The following is a 7121-nucleotide window of genomic DNA, read 5'->3' as shown; positions in this document are numbered from 1 at the left end:
CCTGGGGGTGCTGGGGGGCACTGGGGAGCACCGGGGGGCACAGAGCCCGGGGGTGCTGGGGGGCACTGGGGGTGCACCGGGGGGCACAGAGCCCGGGGGTGCTGTGCTGGCGCTCTGGGCTCTCTCCTCCTGCGCTCTCCATCCCTTGCCCCCCCGGCGGTGCTCAGGACCGGGCTGGATGCGGCCGGAGCTGCCCCTGCCCGTGGCTGAGGCTCGGACCCGGCCGCTCCTTGAGCTCCCTTCCCCCCGCAGCCCACTCCGCGCCCCCCCGCCCAGTGCCAGGTTGGGTCGGGGGGCTTCCTGCCCTGCCCACCCCCCATGCAGCTCCTCGGGCGGCAGAATCGTGCCCCGCGCAGCGGTGCTGAGCTGGCTGAGCTCCAGGGGGGGATCAGCTCAGGCGCCGGGAGCCGGCACCGCCATCTGCGGCTCCCGCCGCTCCGTTGTGTAACCGAATTAACCGCGGCCGGGATCGGGCTGCCCCCGGCCCCCCTCCAGCCCTCCCTCCCCCACCCCCTGCCCCCCCAACCCCCGCCCCGGCCCTGCCTGCCGCGGCAGCAATTAGCGCTGCCCTTAATTGCAGCCCAGCCTGCTGCCCGCCCCGCCCCGCCGGGCTCCATCCTGCCCCTGCTCAGCACCGAGGCTCGCAGAGGGCACAAGGGTTGGGGGCTCAGCCTCCGACCCTCTCCCTGCTCCTCCTGCTTCCAACCCTCTCATGACTCTCCTTTCCCTCTCATCCTCCTGCTTCCAACCCTCTCAGCCCTCTCCCTGTTCCTCCTGGTTCCACCCCTCTCAGCCCTTTGCCTCCTCTCCTCCTGCTTCCAACCCTCTCAGCCCTCCCCCTCTCCTCCTCCTGGTTCCAACCATCTCAGTCTTCTCCCTCTCCTCCTCCTGGTTCCAACCCTCTCAGCCCTCTCCCTCTCCTCCTCCTGGTTCCAACCCTCTCAGCCCTCCCCCTCTCCTCCTCCTGGTTCCAACCATCTCAGTCTTCTCCCTCTCCTCCTCCTGCTTCCAACCCTCTCAGCCCTCCCCCTCTCCTCCTCCTGGTTCCAACCATCTCAGTCTTCTCCCTCTCCTCCTCCTGGTTCCAAGCCTCTCAGCCCTCTCCCTCTCCTCCTCCTGGTTCCAACCCTCTCAACCCTCTCCCTCTCCTCCTCCTCCTCCTCCTGGTTCCAACCCTCTCAGCCCTCTCCCTCTCCTCCTCCTGTTCCAACCCTTTCTGCCCTTTCCCTCTCCCTTCTCCTCCTGGTTCCAAGCCCTGGAGCCCACCCATGCCAACTCAACCCCCCCTGCCCCCCAGCAGGGCACCCCCAGCAGCTTGCCCAGGGGCACCATGGCCAGGAGGGGTTGGAAGCTCTCCACAGCCTCTCTGGGCATCCTGCTCCAGGGCTTGGCAACCCCTCCAGCCATGAGGACTCCACCACTGCCCTGGGCAGCCTGCCACAGGCCTGGGCACCCCTCAAGGGGCACCAATTGCTCCTCAGGGCCAAGCTCAACCTCCCCTGCCACAACCTGAGGCCATCTCCTCTTGGCCCAGCCCTCAGGAGCAGCCCTTGAGCCCCAGCTGGCTGCAAGCTGCTCTCAGGGAGCTGCAGAGAGCCACAAGCTCTCCCCTCAGCCTCCTCTGCTGCAGCCTCAACCCCCCCAGGGCCCTCAGCTGCTCCTCACAACTTCTCCACAGCCTTCTCCTCCTTCCCCAGACCCCTCCCCAGCTTTCTTGCCCTGCTCTGGCCCTGCCCCAGCCCTCGAGGTCCTCCTGGCAGGGAGGGCCCAACCCTGCCCCCAGGCTTGCAGCTGCCAGCTTCCATCTCACCTCTACCTGCCCAGGTTCTGGGGCCCAGGCTGGTCCCACAGCTGCTCAGGGCTGGAGCAGAGGAGATGCCACAGAGCCCCTGGCAAACAGTGGGCAGAGGCAAAGCCAAACAGCAGGACGTGCCTGGAGCTGCTGCTGCCTTCCTGTGGGCACTGCAGCTCTGTGCTGGGCAAACAGTGCCAGGAGAAGGCTGGGCACAGAGTCACAGCAGGGTTTGGCTTGGAAAGGACTTTCCAAGGGCACCCAGTGCCAGCCCTGTAGCCAGGCAGGGACAGCCCCAGGCAGAGCTCAGAGCCCCAAACCAACCTGCTCTGTGCTGGTGCCAGCCAGGAGGCAGCTCCCCCCTCCCTGGGCACCCTGGGCCAGGCTCTCCCCAGCCTCCTCCCTTCCCTCTGCCCTCAGGCTCCCTCCTGGAACTCCAAACCATCCCCCGTGGGCTGGGCACAGCTGAGGGCACAGCACAGAGCCCAGCAGCAGAGCAGGGCACAGGGCACAGGGCTGGGCACAGCTGCTGCCAGCTCCAAAGGGCCCTGAGCAGAGCCAGGATCCAGGGGCACCAAGGATGGAGCTGCCCCAGAGCTTCACCCTGGAACCATGGAGTGATGGAGCCTGGCACAGGGCAGGGGCTGGCACAGGGCAGGGGCTGGCTGCCTGGCACAGGGCAGGGGCTGGCACAGGGCAGGAGCTGGCAGCCTGGCACAGGGCTCCAAACCATCCCTCAGCTCCTGCTCCACCTCTCTCTCCTGAGTCCTCTGTCAGCCTTGCAGGGCCAGGAGGGGTCCTGGGAGCTGCCCCAGAGGCTGCCCAGCTGCAGGGCAGGAAGGAGCTGTGGGAGCTGCCCTCAGTGCCCCTTCGGGTGCCAGCCCTGCAGGGCAGGAAGGAACTGTGGGAGCTGCCCCCACCATCCCCCAAGCTCTGTGCCCAGTGCCCTCCAGCACCCCCAAGCTCTGCCCAGTGCCCCCCAGCACCCCCAGGCTCTGTGCCCAGTAGCTCCCAGTGCCCCCCAGCACTGAGCCAGAGCTCTCCACTCAATGCCCTCCAAGATGCCCTTGCCCCGAGGTCGCTTTGGGCCAGCCCTTGGCATCGGCCTGGCAGCCTTGGGTTAATGCTTGGCCTCTGGATGCTCTCCCAGGACCCTTCCAGCCTGGATTGATGACTCCAGGACTTGATGAGCTTCTAATTATAGCCCTGGCAGAGCAGCTGCTGCAGGAGCTGGCACCTGGCAGCCTTCTCCTCCTCCTCCTCCTCCTGCTGCTGCTGCTCTTTGCCCACCAGCAGCTCCTTGCTGCCCAGCTCCAGGGGGTTAGGAGCCTGCAGAGCTGGGCTGGAGCTCTCCAAAGCTGGCAGCTGGCACTGTGGGCACCGTGCTGGGTGAGGTCTGGCGCTGCCCACGAGAAGCAGGAGGTGGGAAGCAGCTCCTGCTGGCACCTGCTCGGGCTGGCACAGGAGGGGCCGCGGGGGCAGCGCCCAGCAAGCCCTGAGGGCTTCGGGAGGGGCCCTGGAGGGGGTGAGGCTGAGTGCCAGGGCTGGAGGCTGAGTGCCAGGGGGAGGTGGGTGGCAGCTCTCAGGAGGTCTCCTCTTGTCCCCCTCCCATCCCAGGCGGCTGAGGAGCAAAGCTTGGCTCCAGCTCTGCCCTCGGAGCAGCTCCTGGGCTGGTGCCCTGCCCGCGGCTGGGCTGCTGGCTGTGGTTTGCCACCGGGGATGCCCTCTGAAGGTCACCTCCAGCCCCTCCCCCGGGCAGCTGGGCACCATTCCTGCTTCCTCCTGCAGAGCTGGGGCTCCACAGCAAGCCTGAGGCTGTGGCTTCTGCAGAGCAGAGCAGAGGTGAGGGGCAGGAGGGTGCCCTGGTACTGCCACCCTGGTGCTGCCACCCTGGTGCTGCCACCCTGGTCCTGCCACCCTGGTCCTGCCAACCTGAGTGCTGCCACTCTGGGTGCTGCCACCCTAAGTGCTGCCAGGAGCAAGGAGCCCAGGCAGGGTGCAAGGAGCCCAGGCAGGGTGCAGGGAGCCCTGGAAGGGTACAAGGAGCCCAGGCAGAGTGCAAAGAGCCCAGGAAGGGTGCAAGGAGCCCAGGAAGGGTGCAAGGAGCCCAGGCAGGGTGCAAGGAGCACAGGAAGGGTACAAGGAGCCCAGGCAGAGTGCAAAGAGCCCAGGAAGGGTGCAAGGAGCCTAGGAAGGGTGCAAGGAGCCCAGGCAGGGTACAAGGAGCACAGGAAGGGTACAAGGAGCCCAGGCAGGGCACAAGGAGCCCAGGCAGGGTGCAAGGAGCCCAGGCAGGGTACAAGGAGCCCAGGCAGGGTGCAAGGAGCCCAGGCAGGGTACAAGGAGCCCAGGAAGGATACAAGGAGCCCAGGAAGGGTGCAAGGAGCCCAGGCAGGGTGCAAGGAGCCCAGGAAGGGTGCAAGGAGCCCTGGAAGGGTGCAAGGTGCAAGGAGCCCAGGCAGGGTGCAAGGAGGCCAAGCAGGGTACAAATAGCCCAGGCAGGGTGCAAGGAGCCCAGGAATGGTACAAATAGCCCAGGCAGGGTGCAAGGAGCACAGGCAGGGTGCAAGGAGGCCAAGCAGGGTACAAATACCCCAGGCAGGGTGCAAGGAGCACAGGCAGGGTGCAAGGAGGCCAAGCAGGGTACAAATATCCCAGGCAGGGTGTAAGGAGGCCAGGCAAGGTGCAAGGAGGCCAGGAAGGGTACAAATAGCCCAGGCAGGGTGCAAGGAGCACAGGCAGGGTGCAAGGAGGCCAAGCAGGGTACAAATAGCCCAGGCAGGGTGCAAGGAGCACAGGCAGGGTGCAAGGAGGCCAAGCAGGGTACAAATATCCCAGGCAGGGTGTAAGGAGGCCAGGCAAGGTGCAAGGAGGCCAGGAAGGGTACAAATAGCCCAGGCAGGGTGCAAGGAGCACAGGCAGGGTGCAAGGAGGCCAAGCAGGGTACAAATAGCCCAGGCAGGGTGCAAGGAGCACAGGCAGGGTGCAAGGAGGCCAAGCAGGGTACAAATAGCCCAGGCAGGGTGCAAGGAGCACAGGCAGGGTGCAAGGAGGCCAAGCAGGGTACAAATAGCCCAGGCAGGGTGCAAGGAGCACAGGCAGGGTGCAAGGAGGCCAAGCAGGGTACAAATAGCCCAGGCAGGGTGCAAGGAGCACAGGCAGGGTGCAAGGAGGCCAAGCAGGGTACAAATAGCCCAGGCAGGGTGCAAGGAGCAGGCCAGACGCTTGGGGCTGCTCCACCTCCATGGGCTGGGGCAGGCACTGCCTCAGTGCAGCTCCTGGCTGGCAGCTCCTCAGCTTTCTCTGGGAGATGCCAAGGTGGTGCTGGAGGAGCAGGAGCAGGGCCAAGGCCAGAAATAAAAAGGGGCAATGAATAATTTAGGGCTGGAGGCTGGGAATGGCCGAGCCAGGAGCAGGAGCCTGGGGCTGATGAAGGGCAGCAGCAGCAGCAGATCCATCAGAGGTGTCTCAGCTGGGAACATTTTGCCTCTCCTGGAGAGCAGAGGGGGGCTGGGAGGGGGAAAGACATAAAAAAAAGGAGAGAGGAGGAAAAAAATTGTTCTGCAGAGGAGGATCCTTGAGAGGAACCAGGGGGAAAAAGGTGAAAGGAAAAGTGATGGAAGGCAGGGAGAGGAAAGGCACAAAAAGGGAAGGCTGCAGCCTCAGGCTGCAGCTCCTGAAGCTCAGAGCCAGCCCCTTGGGTCCCTGCATTCCCTTCCTTCTGTCCCTTCTTTCCCAGCTCCTGAAGCTCAGATTCTTCCTTTTGGGTCCTTTCATTCCCTTCCTTCTGTCCCTTCATTCTCTTCCTTCTGTCCCTTCATTCCCAGCTCCTGAAGCTCAGAGCCAGCCCCTTGGGTCCCTTCATTCCCTTCTTTTTGGGTCCCTTCATTCCCTTCCTTTTGGGTCCCTTCATTCCCTTCCTTCTGTCCCTTCATTCTCTTCCTTCTGTCCCTTCATTCCCAGCTCCTGAAGCTGAAGCTCAGAGCCAGCCCCTTGGGTCCCTTCATTCCCTTCTTTTTGGGTCCCTTCATTCCCTTCCTTTTGGGTCCCTTCATTCCCTTCCTTCTGTCCCTTCATTCTCTTCCTTCTGTCCCTTCATTCCCAGCTCCTGAAGCTGAAGCTCAGAGCCAGCCCCTTGGGTCCCTTCATTCCCTTCTTTTTGGGTCCCTTCATTCCCTTCCTTTTGGGTCCCCTCATTCCCTTCCTTTTGGGTCATTTAATTCCCTTCCTTCTGTCCCTTCCTTCCCTTCCTTTTGTCCCTTCATTCCCAGCTCCTGAAGCTCAGATCCTTCCTTTTGGGTCCCCTCATTCCCTTCCTTTTGGGTCCCTTCTTTCATTCCCTTCCTTCTGTCCCTTCATTCTCTTCCTTCTGTCCCTTCATTCCCAGCTCCTGAAGCTCAGAGCCAGCCCCTTGGGTCCCTTCATTCCCTTCCTTTTGGGTCCCTTGATTCCCAATTCCTGAAGCTCAGATCTCTCCTGGGAGCCCTTTGTTCCCAGGTCCTGAAGCTCAGATCCTGCCTTCTGGGTACCTTCATTCCCATCTCTTCAAGTGGCACAGGCAGGGTGCAAGGAGTCCAGGAAGGGTGCAAGGGGCACAGGAAGGGTGCAAAGAGCCCAGGAAGGGTACAAGGAGCCGAGGAAGGGTGCAAGGAGCTCTGGAAGGGTGCAAGGAGCCCTGGAAGGGCGCAAGGGGCACAGGCAGGGTACAAGGAGAACAGGCAGGGTACAGGGAGACCTGGAAGGGTTCAAGGAGCCCAGGAAGGGTGCAAGGAGACCTGGAAGGGTGCAAGGAGGCCAGGAAGGGTACAAGGAGCACAGGAAGGGTACAAGGAGCACAGGAAGGGTACAAGGAGGCAAGGAAGGGTGCAAGGAGCTCAGGAAGGGTGCAAGGAGCCCAGGAAGGGTACAAGGAGCCCTGGAAGGGTGCAAGGAGCCCAGGAAGGGTACAAGGAGGCCTGGAAGGGTGCAAGGAGCACAGGCAGGGTGCAAAGAGCCCAGGCAGGGTGCAAGGAGCCCTGGAAGGGTACAAAGATCCCAGGCAGGGTGCAAGGAGCCCAGGCAGCATGCAAGGGGCACAGACAGAGTGTAAAGCACCCACCCTGGTGGGAAACTAAGGGCCAGGAGCCAGTGTGGGGGGATTCCAGGGTCAGAGCACGGGTTTGGGGTGAGAAGAGGACAGGAAGTGGTGGTGGGAAGGAGAGGCATTTGGGGGGGTGTGGGGGGTGTTGAATCCATGGCAGCTGGCAGCTGCTGGGCAGGAAATCCCCTGGCAGCCTGCAGGACGCAGCCTGCAGGGTTCAAGGAGGGATTTTCCTGCTGGCAGCTCCTC

This window comes from Melanerpes formicivorus, unplaced genomic scaffold, assembly GCF_026170545.1.
Source record: "Melanerpes formicivorus ecotype bairdi unplaced genomic scaffold, bMelFor1.0.p_v2 SCAF_1246, whole genome shotgun sequence".
Lineage (NCBI taxonomy): Eukaryota > Metazoa > Chordata > Aves > Piciformes > Picidae > Melanerpes > Melanerpes formicivorus.
This window is presented reverse-complemented; position numbering follows the sequence as displayed.